The sequence below is a fragment of the Martes martes genome (assembly GCF_963455335.1).
Source record: "Martes martes genome assembly, chromosome: 2".
Lineage (NCBI taxonomy): Eukaryota > Metazoa > Chordata > Mammalia > Carnivora > Mustelidae > Martes > Martes martes.
The window spans coordinates 171,114,503-171,129,484 of NC_137889.1; the positions used below are offsets into that span (position 1 = coordinate 171,114,503).

A 14,982-nucleotide genomic window follows, 5' to 3' on the forward strand; every position below is an offset into this window, starting at 1 on the left:
CAACCACAGGGCTAAAAAATACATCCTGTGCTTTGTGACCCGAGCCCTTGGTGGTAGATTCTGTGATGTGTCTTTTCCTCAGTAACAGTTCTAAGTAGGCCCATCCGCTTCCCTTTGAGCTGGCAGTCTATGTCAATGCTTCATTGTTTTATATGTTGCCTTTTGTTAACCACTTCCTCAAGCCTGAGGTTACAAAATAGATCCTTAAAGAGATCTCCCACCCAGCCCAGGCAGGTACCATAATTGGCCTAAGTTGTTCTGTTAATGATTTGATCCATCAGTTTCTGGACCACTTGCTTGTGCTACACTTTTATGACGGAGACATACTGAAGATCTAAGCAAATTCTCCCTCATTTTGTGGGGGAGAATGACCACATTCCATCCTCAAGGACAGCATACCGCTAGCTCAAAGTAGCAAACACGGAATCTGCCAATAATGAACACAGGCATTACTCTGAGAACCTAAAGCATGTAGACATATCTTTTACACATCACTGAGACAAACTAAGGAAACTCCTTCCCTCCTTTTTCCACCTTGAGCTCCACGGTGGGGAGGGTGGGGACAGGGCAGAGACCTTAGCTGTTTCACCCAAGACTTATTATATGTAAAGCCCTTTAAATTTGTGTTTGGAATATAGGCGCTGAGTAAATTCTCGTTATTCTCAGCCCCTAGCACACAGTTGTTGCTTAATATACGTTGGCGATTGGAATGAATAGAGAACCTACTTCTCTTGCGTCCCTATTATCCCACCACTGGAAGACAAGGATTATGGTCCCAGAGTTGAGGATCATAACTGCTTTGGCACAAACCTACTACCTGGTACACAATAATTACCGTCGGGTTGAAGGGGAAGAGTTGTAGGGGTTGGAGAAGAAAGGCAACTCTTGGTGAGTTCCCTCAAAGCCTCAAAGCTCTAGGCCGCGGTTCTCTAAGGAATCAAACTCCACAGGCCCGCTGTCTTCCTGCCCTAAAGAGGGGCCGCCTCCTAAGCTTCCAGCCTCAGGAATTCCCCTCATCCCCGCTGCAAGGGGCGGGAACAACCGGAATTTTTGGCAGGTCCGCCGCGCCCCGCCCCCTGCCCCGGAGCCCCGCCCAGCCTGGCGTCTACCACCCCCTCTCCCACGGAGCTCCCCTCCCCCAGGAGCTCCCCCAGCCGCAGCCCGCGCCTCGCCCTTCCTTCCCATCCCCTGTGCTCCCCTCCCCTCCCCCTCCCTCTCCCTCCGCCTCCCCCACCTACTCCCTCCCCGGCCCAGGCCGTCCGCGCGCGCCGCGCTTTGGGGGTGGAGAGAAAGCGCCCAGCTAGCGGCGGCGCGGCGGCGGCGGCGGCGGCGGCGGCGGCGGCGGCGGTCTCCCGGGGCACGCGGCCCGGAGCGGAGGGGGCGGGGCCTGGCGGAGGGGGCGGGACAGGCAGCCGCTCGCGCCGCTCCGAGACTGACGGGCGAGCCGGCCCGACCCCCGCCAGCTCGCCCGCCCCCTCCAGGGCTGCCCGACGGGTTCGTGCCCCCTCGGCCTGGTGCAGCCTGACGGAGGGGGAGTGGCCGGCTCCGGGCCGGCAGGCGTGCGGGGTGAGGCTGCCGGGGAGGGGTTGGGGGCGCCCGTGGGGCCGAGCATCCCTGCCCCCGGCCCGCTGGCCCCCGCCCCCCGCCTGCCCCTCGCCTCACGCCTGGCCGCCCCGCCCCGCCGTGACCCCCGGCCGCCTCCGGAGCCCGACGCGGTAAGTGCGCCTTCCTGCTCGGCGTCGGGGAGGGGGCCGCGGCAGGCCGGCCGCGCGACGAGGCCCACTCCCCGCCCCCACGCGACCCTCCCTTGGGGCCTCGACGGCCGGGGTCCCGCGGGGCCCTCCGGGGCGCCTCCGAGCGGAGGGGAGGGCCGGGCGGGAACTTGCCTCAGCCGCGCCCGGGGCTCGAACCCCGGCCCGGCTCCCCGCCGCGCACCCGGGGTCCCGAGCGGCGTGTGGGCCGCGCTCGGACTTGGGCAAAGTTCTGGACGCGGTGGTGCGGCCGGTCGGCTGAGGCGTGCACTGCGTTGCTCCCTTCCCGCACTCTTCCACTAATAAAACCAACTGGAAACCATTTCGGATTTTTTTTTCATTGTTATCCTCGGGCTATCACAACTTCAGTTTTTATTTTAAGTAATTGCCTCATCCAAAAGAGTGGAGAATCAGAAAGGGACTTTATTTACATAAAAACTGCGTGCCTGCTTGAAACTCCGTTGGGCATTTCAGTGCGTATTCAGGGATCCAAAACTGATGAAAAAAAGTTTGTGGTGGCAGAGTAAAGCATAACTGCCATCTTTACTATCGTCCCATTTGATTTTTACAAATATTTTGGAATAGTTGATACATTAACAAAATGCAAAAGTTACAAAAGGGAAATATATACAGAGTCTCCCCCGCCCCGGTCTACCCCTGCTCCCAAAGCCGACCTATAATACCGGTTTCTTCTTCTTCCTTTTTTTTCCCCCCAATATTACCAGTTTCCAGTTCATCCTTTCAGAGATTGTGTATATGCAAATGCCCTTGCTTCATCCTTCAAAAAGTGGAACTGTTGTATATTAAGTGCCTGGCAGTTAGTGGTACACAATAAATGGTAATTCTCCTTCCGCTCAGAACACAGATTTAACAAGTTGTTTTGGTTATTAGACCATTAAAAGAACAATAATGTCTAATTTTCTGGTTTTAAGCATCTGCGGATTTGATTATATTGTGAATGTGTATGTTCTATTGGTATCATAATTATACTTTTACACAAAGGTGAATACACTGATATTTTTGGGTAATGGGGCAGTTAGGGAAAAATGAATATGAAACTAGTAAGAAGATAGGATTAATACATACAGCATAGAGTTACAAAAATGATTTGAAGCCACTTTGTGTCCATATGGTACGAAGGGATCAAACAAAACTGAATGATAAAATTGAGGCAGAGCAGGAAAAAAAGGAAACAAAGTCAAGGGATAAGATAACCCCAAGTGCATACTGTAAGATCCTGTACTAAAAGTGAGTCACAGTTTTGGGTCTGGGCTTCACAGCAGCAGGAAAAAGGGGGGGGGAGGGGATAAAGTAAGTTTCAGTGTGTTTTTGCGTAAAATATAAGAACAAACCAGTTCTGCCTAAGGAGGGCATTTTCTGGTGATGAGGCCTGAGAAGAGTATTCTCTAATGGGCCCTAATAAAAAGGGAGATTAGATTATATGATGCAGTTGGCAACATCTTTAAAAAAAATCCCTACAGGGGCGCTTGGGCGGTTCAGTAGGCTAAGCATCTGCCTTTGCCTCAGGTCATGATCCCAGCATCCCTGGATCTAGCCCCCACTTTGGGCTCTCTGCTGTGCAGGGAGCCTGCTTCTCCCTCTCCCACTCCCCCTGCTTGTGCTGGCTCTCTCACTCTCTTGCTCTCAGTGTCAAATAAATAAAATCTTAAAAAAAAAAATCCCTACAGAAAATAATGAATTTTAGACAGTGTTCATCAATGTAGGGCAGGAATAAAACTCTAGAGATAAGTTCCCTGAAGGCTTAACTTGATCTAGTCATAACATTTCAGAATTAACTAGAACAGTATTTCCCAAACTGTTCTAAGAAGTGACAATCAATAGTTTATTTCTTGAAATAAGAGTCTGAACTCATATAACTTTGAAATAGCTGGGTTAGACAAATTTCAGTCGTTTTTTACTCAATTTCTTGACCAATGTGAAAGATGACTCTTAAAGGAGGCTATGTTCGGCGACCTTTTCCAAATTTATTTGACTGTTGAGAACCACTGAACCTATAGAAATGGATGGACAGGCAATCCTTCACAAGTATTTCTTAAACTGAGGTTTGATAAAAATTGGGAGAGCAAAGAGTTTTAGGTTAGCTGATGTGGTAAGAACCAAAGTAAAGATAATCTAAAAGTCAGAATTTTAAGTAGACTGTATGTCAAAAGAAAAGGCTACCTTCCCCCTGAATTCTTTCCTAGTTCTTCATTGTTCTACAATATGCCTCTAGGACGAAGTGATCTCTAGGATTTCTTCCTGTTCTGTGCTTCAGGGCAGTCAGGATTTTGAATCAGACTATGTTCAGCCAAGTAGAATTGCTTAAAGAATGACCTTAATTATTCTTGGATGTAAATATGTGATTAGCATGGTTTTTTAAAAAATCACAACACTATTGATATTATTAATTTAGTATCAAATCCTGGAATTCTGTAGCTGTGAGAGACCTTAGAAAGCGTGGTACATAGTGGAAATAGAAAGAGCAAGGGATTTGAAACCCGAAAATCTGGGATTGTGCCGCTAATGTGTAAGGTTCCCAGCAAGTTTATGAACCTCCCTGAATCTTTTTCCTTGCTTGTAAAATTAGAATGATGACAGCACACAGCTCATTCAACAGACATTGAGGGTCTAAGAGGGATTGTAGTAGCAAAACAGCTTTAAGGGAACCAGTAAAATAATGATCAAGGATCCTTTAATGTCTAAATTTTTTTTCACTCCTAAGTTCAGATGGCAAGGGTTTGAAAGGCAAGGAATAGCACCTCCTCCAAATATATTTGGTCCCTGAGTTTCAGATAGCAGGTAGTGGGAATTGAGAGAAGGAGGGATTGGTCCAAAAATGGATCTGACTCCATTCAGTTGCTGTGTTTGGATTTTGAGAATCTGGAAGATGAGGTGCACAGCTATAAGAAAGCATTTCTATAAATGTTGCAGTGCTATACAGAATATTACTATTCTGAAGGCAAATTAAAGGCCAGAGCTAGTCCTTGTTTTTACTCCATGTATGAGAGAAGTGTTTGCTGAATATGCCAGGTAGGGTGAATTCGTCTATTGTAATAAAAGACCTTCACATCTCAGTGGTTTAGAAAAAGGTTTGTTTCTTAGTTACAGGACCTGTGCAGTTAGCGTCAACATGAGAACTCGGTTCCAGGTAGTCATTCAGAGCCCCAATTTAGCAGAGGCTCGGTCTCAACACAGGCTTCCACAATTGTTAGGGTGGAGGAGTGGAAGGAGGTGATGAATTGCACCTTGGCTCTTAAAGGCTTCTGCCTGGAAGGGACATGTGTAACTTCCACTGCCATTTTTTTTTTCAATTTTTTATTTTTTTAAAGATTTTATTTATTTATTTGACAGAGAGAGATCACAAATAGGAAGAGAGGCAGGCAGAGAGTGAGAGAGAGAGAGAGAGAAGCAGGCTCCCCACTGAGCAGAGAGCCCGATGCAGGACTCGATCCCAGGACCCTGAGATCATGACCCGAGCCAAAGGCAGCAGCTTAACCCACTGAGCCACCCAGGTGCCCTCCACTGCCATTTTAATGGCCAAAGAAATCATGGCTACATCCAACTTCAAGAAGGTTGAGAAATGCAGTTCTATCCTGTACCCAGAAGGAGGAGAACTGGAAGAGTCTGCTGGTAGTCTTAATGACTACACTTAGCAGGCTTTACAGTCCCATGAGTTAACAAAATCTGAATAAATGAAATCCAAATTATGCTTTTAGTATTTAGAGCACAGAATACAGCATTTTTTGTGTGTATGTATGTGTTTAATCATAGAATTATGCTAATGAGAATTGCAAAGAATATTTTTTATTAATTAGAGATGAAATGCTTTCGAAGACTCCATAATTAGGCAAACTATTTTGACCAAGTAGATTTCATTCTTTTCTAATTATAGGTTCCTTCAATAAACATTTATTTTTTCATTCTATAAACATTTAAATATGTTAAATGTGGTGTGTATAAGGCACTATGTTAGATCCTGTGAGAGTAAAAAGATGAATGGGAAATTAACAGCCCCAAATAAAATAGCTATAATTGAGCTCTCTCTCTCTTTCTCTTTAAAACAACATTAACAGAATCGTTCAATATGATAAAACCTGATTATGTATACACTTTGCCCCAATCACTGTTTCTGGGTTAGGGACTTTTTGGTGACAAATTAAACTAGCTTAACCAAAAAGAGTGTTTTGTTAAAAGAAATATATAGCTTTATGTCACAGAGTCCAAGAGCAGGGAATACAGCTCAGTCTCAGCGCCAACTGACATCAGTAACAGGAAGTTGGGAGCTGGAGGGGCGCTTCTTTGGCTTAGTTGGTTAAGGGGCTGCCTTCAGCTCAGGTCATGATCCCAGGGTCCTGGGGTCAAGCCAGACTGGGCCCTGCTCAACGGGGAGTCTGCTTCTCCCTCTGCCCCTTCCCCTCTGTCTCCCCCTCCCCTCTCCCCCATGCTGTCTCTCACTTTCTCTCTCTCTCTCAAATAAATAAATAAAATCTTCAAAAAAAAAAAAAAAGCTGGAGCTGCTTTCCTCCTCTATATCTCTGTGATATCTTGCTAGTGTCTCTCTGTGAGTGTACTTCATTCCTCTATTTCTCTGTTGACTGATTTTCTTTATTTTGCTTTCAAATGGGTGTTTTAACCTAAGAATTCACACACTTCAAGAAAACCTACTAGAGGGGCACCTGGGTGGCTCAGTGGGTTAAACCTCTGCCTTCAGCTCAGGTCATGATCTCAGGGTCCTGAGATCGAGCCCCGAATCGGGTTCTCTGCTTGGCAGGGAGCCTGCTGCACCGCCCCCCCCCCCGCCCCTTCTCCACCCACCCCCCTCCCCTCCCCCCGCCCCCTGCCACCGCCTGCCTCTCTGCCTACTTGTGATCTCTGTCTGTCAAATAAATAAATAAAATCTTAAAAAAAAAACAAAAAAACCTACTAGAGCCTTTAGCAAGTCCAGAAGAACTGACGTTTTTGTCTAAGTGCCACATCTTGATTAGATCTTAAGTTAACCACAAGCAGAAGCAGCACGTATAAAAAGTTAGGGTATTCGGCAACTTTGTAATAAAGGAGGTGGTTCTAATAGTTTGGGATTAAAGAAAGCGGTGATGCCAATGAAAGTTCTACGACACAATTAACATCAGCTTGCAAATTCTGCCGGGCAGGCTGATGAGGATAATGGGGTAAGAAGGTAGAGTTGGAGCACTTGTATCAACACTGTCCCTTACCTGAACTGCTGTTAAACGCCATCTCCTTTGTAATCCTTTCCTCCATCCCTTCTCCCTCTCCCAAGGATTACTGAATCATCTAACTCTTACAAGTCACCTGCTTTTGATGCCCATCCGGGGCTCCCTGGTTTCTCCCCATGGCTAATAATGCGGGAAAAAAGGGAGCATTTAATATACTGCCTTGCTCTGCTCTTTTCTGCAATTGGTCTTGATAACTCTATCTGGACATTTTACACTTCGGCATGCTATTGCCGTATCTCTCCACCAACTTCAACCTATTTTTTATTCTCAGTAAATTTCCATTCTTTTTCTGTAATTGTATACACTTAGCTTCTCTTAGCAAAGTTCCATTGCATTTTTTACCTACCCAATATCTCCTTTCTTTCTGGTTGAGAATACCCATAGCTTCATCTCAGCAGATGGCTGAAGGAATGGACTAAAGGGAGGTAGTATATGTTCCCTGAAACATAGGCTCCCCAGAAAAGGAATAATAACAGAGAGTGAGTAAAGGCTGTGTATTTGATTTGTCAGGGATCTACATTAATCTAAAAGAGCAGACAGGGAGGAGTTTGGGTACAGATTGTAGAGCATCTGGAACGCTGTTTTAAGGCATTCTTTTACTCTTCTCGCTACACAAATGGATGGGTCTTTCTAGGTTCAGCTCAACAGAAAACTACCATAGGCTTGTTTACTTAGAAGAGTAGCAGGCAGGAACCACAGCTTGCCAGGAGGGCAGCATCAAATGTTCCTCCTCGGTGGTTGGGATCCTCACAGCGGTCCGGGGAAGCAGTTCCTGAAGCCATCTGGGAGTCCTTGCTCTGAGGGAAAGCTCGGCTGAAGGAGAAAGAAAGCTCACACAAGGTAGATGCAGGAGCTCTCTTGGTTTAAAAAAAATCTCGTGTCTCCCAGGAGACCATATACCATACAGCTCCCATCGACTTAGCTTCCAGGGGCCCCATAACGGATATGACAATCACGAGAGCCGTCACACTCAGGGAAGACAAAGCTATGGCTTCCTATGAGGTATTTATAGTTTATTTATAGTTCCTCTGAGTCCAGGTGCAAATTTACTAATCATTTTTACTATAAGCAATGTTGTCTGGTAACATAGTTGGCCTACCTACTTCTATCAGATCACCAGGGAGCAGGGATAAGAGAGTTAACTGAAGGTTAAATGCAGAAGGGAATGAGATTTAACTCTATTCACGCTTATATTATTTGTAGTATCTTCCATAGCCCTTTTCATTTGGGAAGTATTCAGTAATATTCATTTGCTTCCTTTGATGTGGTGTGTTTTAACTCTTATGAGAGAAAAAAAAATGTGACAGGAAGAGAAGTTGAGAGGAAAGCAAGGCTGGAAAGGTAGCAAGAACCCTAGATTGTTAGAAACACTGGTTTCCATCCTACAGATCTTGGCTTTTATTGAGCTTGTGGGTGATTGACAACGAAAGCTTTAAGTAAAAGTAATATGGTCATGAATTGGACGTTGGGACTTTCCTTTGGCTATTGTGTGGAGAGTGGAGGAGAGATTTAGACTGAGGCTGGTTGGTTCACTTTTTTTTTTTTTCTTTAAAGATTCTATTTATTTATTTATTTATTTGTCAGCAAGAAAGAGCACAAGCAGGCAGAGCGGCAGGCAGAGGCAGAGAGAGAAGCAGGCTCCCCGCTGATCAAGGAGCCCCGATGTGGGACTTGATCCCAGGACCCTGGGATCACGACCCGAGCAGAAGACAGTGGGTTAACCAACTGAGCCACCCAGGTGTCCCTGGTTGGTTCACTTTTACTTAATATTTGCTTTTCTTTGGGGAGATATTTCTATGATAAACAGAAAGAAGGAATACCCAATGCTCCTGCTCCACAGGAGTTTAGATTGCTGGACAGATTCGGCATGGTACTTTGGAGGGGCCTGACCCATTCGTCCTAAATTTGTCATGTTCCCCTCCCCCCGACCAGGGATGGGGGATTTGGGAGGCCTGCTCTGACCTGCTTCATAACAACACTGAATTAACACTGAGAAATAAATTTAGCCTCCACTGGTCCACTGATGGCCATTTGACTCACTGACATAACTCATTTTGCTTTTTGCTGGAGTCGAATTATAGAATGAATTGGTGGCTTTTTTTTTTTTTTTTTTTTTTTTTAATGTCTAGCTGTAGGGCAAGCCAGGGAATTTCTTTATCATGGTTAACTGGTGTAACATTTGTATTGATTAACTGTTTCTAATTACAGGCAGCTGAGAAACAGTGCTTCACATTTTTCCATATAGCTCACATTGCCCTTTACTACCCTTACCCAAATTTTGCTGTTCCAGATAATACACAACGTATAAAATCTGATTGGTTCTGCAGCAGACTCAACTTGATCTGTGATTGGCTCATTATGTGTGCAGAGAATCCAGCTAATTTTCCTTGATTATATTTGTGTCTAGAGAGTACTGACTGATTCCTTTATTTCCCTCCATCACCATAAAGCTACACAGAAGATAGAAATACTGGGTTTGGTTCAGGTCAGTAAAAGACAAACTGATGGTTATCCAGATTATTACTTTTTATGGCACATAAGACATTTGGGTGTCACAGCACATGCCAGCCATAAAGGATCAGTAGGACTGTGTGATTTGCCATTATCTCAATGGCATGACAGCCTTCATCCTTGTGCCACAGCAAATATATTCCAAAATTCACAAAATCTAAGAGTGGATGGGAAGAAAATCTTTCTTTTTTTTTTTTTTTTTAACCTATCATCAAGTGAAAGGGCTTTTTAAAAAAGTAAACCTTTTGTTATAATTACGCTGTGGTCTTCATAGTATCAACTGTGATAACTGTTACAGATGAGTTCAGGGATAAGAAGACCATATAATGTTAGTTTAACTTATTTTTTTTTAATGTTGCTTGCTTTACTACCAGATATTAGTACCAGTAAGCAGTTAAGGGATGAAAAGATACTTTCGATACAAATTACTGTGGATCCGCACTTTGCCCGATAAGAATTAGTGACAGAAATTGGGAAGGAGTCAAGTGGGGAGAAATCCGAGAGGCTCTTGTACTTCAGAAATAAAGACCCCTTTGGCATTTAATGGCAATTATGATGAACTTAGTATTTTGCTAAATTAGGAGTGATGTGTTCGTTAAGGACTGTTTTCTCTCTCTCTCTCTCTCTCTCTCTCAGTGCCTTATTTGCTTTTATTTTGGTCAGATCTTTTTGGTAAAGAATTTAAGTCTGCCCTACTGCTCCTTGATATGTAACCGTGTACAAGTCAGCCATATTGGGAATCTGCTTCCCATTTCAGACCGTGGGGATAAATGCGTATTCTTCCTTCTCACACGGTAGTTATGAGTTCCAAATGAGAATCATTTTATAAGCATGAAGCCATGTGTTATACTTGAACGTGTGTGGCCTTTAGAGTCAATCCCGACTTCACACTGAACCCTGCTACTCAGCAGACATCTGTAACCTCACTTGACTTCGGTGTCCTCATATGGAAGGGGGGAGAGCAATGACCCCTGTTTGCCAGAGTGTGTGAGACGACAAAAGACCCATTCAGTATAGAGACTTCATGTATTCCCCTGCACATTTATGCACTTAGGAAATAATAGCTGCTATTAGAAATCCAAATCCTTAATAGTTGCCTGTGCTATTTACTTAATCCCATTTAACCGAAAAGGAAACTGAAGACCCGAGAGGTGATTTGCCCGAATTATACAGCTAGCTGGTGAGTGGCTTAGTACTGACTCCAGCTTTCTGCTCTATCACTTAGGCTACCATTAATAAGTAATACTGTGGGAAAATAACAGCAGAAGCACCCTCAACTGGCTTCCTCTGAACTGATTCATAGCTGTAACCTCGTGCGCTCTCTTCTCTCTGTAAATTGTCCTTACTGATCCCCAGGGCCAACTAAATGCTCACAGCTAAATAGGGTGCCTGATGCTGGGGCACAACTCTCTGTTTACCTAATGATTTGGGTACTCACGGAAAATTGGTTGTGTTTATTTACAAACCAGGTTTTTTTGTAGTGTTTTTTTTTTTTAAAGAGTTTATTTATTTATTTAACAGACAGAGATCACAAGTAGGCAGAGAGGCAGGCAGAGTGAGAGGGAAGCAGGCTCCCCGATGAGCAGAGAGCCTGATGCGGGGCTCGATCCCAGGACTCTGGGATCATGACCTGAGCCGAAGGCAGAGGCTTTAACCCACTGAGCCACCCAGGCGCCTCTACAAACCCGTTTTTAACAGTTGTGCTTCTTCTAAAAATTATGAAACATTTGTAAACATGTTAATTAATGAGTATAACGAAAAGTCATTCTTTGAAAATTAAGTTGAATGCTCCGGGACATCTCAATAAATTCGCTCTCCAATTTGAGGAAGGCTGGATAACTGTGAAGGACGGGATGGGGGCAGGGTTAGGGGTGGGTGTGTGTTGGAGATCATCAAAGTCCAAAGCAGTGCAAGTTCCTGGGCCAGCTATTAGTCGTTCTCAAGGAAGTGAGCTCACACTGAAATGTAAATTAGCCACATCGCGAAGCACACTGTTTTGTTCAGGGGACTTTTTTTTTTTTCATGGTAACACTTTGTCCTTGAAAGAAGTGCATTAATTTACATTGTGGCACAAGCTTTTTATGTCATGGTGGACAGACCAGTGATCTAATAGCTTCCGTAGTCGTATTATGTTTGAAGTCCTTTTAAGTTCTCTCTCCATTAATAGAAACCATAAATGGAAATCATGGATGTTGGGTCATGGTGGGCCCGGCTTCTACAAGAAAGAGGACCCCAACTCAGTAGGGGGCCCACATAAAATGTATGGCATTAGCCCTGCATGAAAAGGTTTGTGAATGAATGTTTATGTACGTGTTTCAGTTAAAATCTTTAAGGATATGTGACTATAATTTTTACAATTGCTGACTTTTCCATTTAATGGACCAACTATGAGGTTTCATCTGGCGAGGAGCTTTTACAGAGGTCCAGCTAGACTGGAAATATATGCTTTGACCTTCCATCCTCTGTATATAGAGGTAGATAGAATATAAATCTCTATATTCTGTATATCTTTACCATGCTATATTGCAATTTTTAAATTGAATGTCAGTTTCTGTATTGTAAGTATCTCAAAAGCCATGGTTCTTTCTGTCACCTTCATAGACTTTCTAGTCTAGGGAAGAAGGCAGATATTAAGTAAATAATTTCAGTGAGATTATTGAGTAAATCTGAGGAAGTAGTTTGGGATGCTGTCTGATCATGTGGTAAGGAGACACGATTGAGTTTAGAGGTTAAAATTTACCTCACTCATTTTTTTTTTTACCTTGGTCTTATATAAGTATACGTCACAGTGCTTTTGGGGGTACACAAAGAAATAAAATTCCTATATTAGATAGCTTTTACCCTGAAACAACTTCAGTTTTCAGTGTATGTCAGAGTTCTCAACTGAGCTTTTAATCCATCATGTAGTTTACAAAGCTAAATCTTAGTATGTTACAACTGAATTTAAATTCAATATTTATTTTTAATTTTCATTTATGGATTGAATCAGAGGTGTTTCCCAATTATTTTTAACAAAGTGAAAGATGTAACATTGTGCTAGAATCCTTATTTTGTATTTCAGATTCTATTCTAAGGTATTATTATTATTATTATTACAAAAGAAATGTTGATGCCATGTGTTGTAACTAGTGGAAAGAATGGAAAGATAATGAGTGTTAGCAGTCCAAGGTCCATCTAAATTTCTGATTTCTTAAATAGATTGATATTTAACTATAAGGTAGGTAAGACACCAGCCCCCCATTCCTCTATTTGGTTGTTAGATACGTAATTAAAATGAAATTTATTTAGAACTACACTCAACCCTCGTGAAAATGCTGTCATCTTTGACTGCTTCTTGTCCATTTGCCACAAACATTCTATAAATTCTGTCCCTGTAGTATCTTTAATGCCCATCTCCCTTTCAGATCTTGTTGCCTCTAGCTAAGGTTAAACTATACCTCTTATCTTGAAGAGTTTTTTTAAAAGATTTTATTTATTCATTAGACAGAGAGAGAGAGCACAAGCGTATGTGGGGAGAGGCAGAGGGAGAGGGAGAAGCAGGCTCCCTGCTGAGCAGTGCGCCCCATATGGGACTCAATCCCAGGACCCTGGGATCATGAACTGAGCAAAAGGTAGATGCTTAACCGACTGAGCCACCTAGGTGCCCACCTTGAAGAGCTTTCTAACTGGCTTCCCTACTGATGGTCTCTTCTTTCACAAATCCATTCTTCACTGTTACCAATTTTTAAAAAAATATGTAGATATATATTTTATTTGTCAAGAGTAAATGCCAGATTTTTTTTGAAGTATACCTCTAAATTGACACAAGAACCTCATCCTCTCCCAGATAAAGGACCCACTTCCTCCTTGATAATTCATCAAGGGATTCATTCAAAACCCATCTGTTAGATTTTAAGATCTTTCAAGTCAAGATCTGTGTTGTTCACTTATTCACTTATTCTTTGATTTAAATGTGGTAAATATTTGAATGCCGTGCTTGATACGAGTTCTTAGGGATATAGTGGTCCCTGCCCTAATCGATTTTATTGTCTGTTTTCTCACCTTTAAGTTCTTTCTGCATATAGCACAAAGATGTGTTGAATTTACATAAAGAGGGGTTTTTTTGTTTTACATTTATAACATGTGCTTTTTATGGAGTTGGAGAAGAGGTACAGGCTATCCGATAATATTTCTGAAATGAAAGTTTAAATTTCCCATCTTTTCTAATCTGTGTAAATAACTATTTTCTGCCATCATTTTTAAATGTTACTGGAATTTAAGTGTTAGTGGAATTATATTAGTTTCCTAGTGTTTAAGCCAAATTCTGGTTAAACACCTGTTTTGACTAAGTTTTGAGAGTATCCTGGAACATCACACTTTAAAGGATTCTTTGAAATCATGTGTCGTAACTCCTTCTCATAGTCGAGGGAAAACTTAATTCTTGAAGTGTTTTACGTGATCTATATTCCACACTTGAAACTACAGGAATAGATTCATTAGAAATGATTACTCCATAAAACAAATACTGTTGTCTTAAAAACGCTGTGTGAAGAGAGGTTTGCAAAATAATGATTACCCATATAACCCCGTTCCTCAGTAGCCTTGATTTTTATTGTTGAGTGAAGCTGTGCCTTCCAGAGTCACATTGTTGAAGTGAGCTTGTCTGCAGTCTTCGTGACATTTCACTGTTGCTGTTACAATAATGAGCAGAGTCATCTTGTAAATTTACAAACGAATATTTGAGCAGATTTGCAGCAGAAATTGCATGTGAACTCCTTAAGTACATTCTGAAAAATGTATTCAAAATTGGAGCTTTCCTATTTTAAATAGTTTTTGAGCCGTATCTCATGTTTAAGTAAACCCCACTTATTACAATTGAAGAGAGGTACGGAATATAATTGGATAATCGGTTTGAAGAAAATGTTGGTCAGTCTGAAAAGACATCTGCTGTTTAGTCATTAGATTTCAAAGTGACAAAAATTTCATGCCTGAAGAATGAAATAGAAAAAGGAAATTCTGGGGCGCCTGGGTGGCTCAGTTGGTTAGGCATCTGCCTTCAGCTCAGGTCATGGTCCTGGGGTCCTGGGATCAAGCCCCGCATAGGGCTCCCCGATCAGTGGGGAACCTGCTTCTCCATCTCCCTCTGCCTGCTGCTCTGCCTACTTGTTCTCTCTCTCCATCTCTCTAATAAATAAATAAAATCTTTAAAAAAAAAAAAAAAGAAAGAAAAGGAAATTCTTAGAGTAACATGTTATAGTTTTTCTCTTAAGTTGAAAAAATACTGAAAAGGGTTTGTTACCAGAAGTAAATGTTTTCTAATATTTTAAAAATTAGATTGGGGCGCCTGGGTGGCTCAGTGGGTTAAAGCCTCTGCCTTCGGCTCAGGTCATGGTCTCAGGGTCCTGGGATCGAGCCCTGTATTGGGCTCTCTGCTCAGCAGGGAACCTGCTTCCCCCATCTCTCTGCCTGCCTCTCTGCCTACTTGTGATCTCTCCCTGTGTGTGAAA

General features: G+C 42.9%; 1 protein-coding gene across 1 annotated transcript in view; it reads left to right on the plus strand.

The window, feature by feature from the left end:
- Positions 1 to 1,547: 1,547 nt before the first annotated feature.
- The window catches only part of KLHL5 (kelch like family member 5), a gene marked incomplete at its 5' end in the record, with an annotated part of 90,582 nt that continues 77,147 nt past the window's right edge, over positions 1,548 to 14,982 (plus strand). The window contains one exon of the mRNA XM_080796735.1: positions 1,548 to 1,715. The remainder of the gene's footprint in view (positions 1,716 to 14,982) is intronic.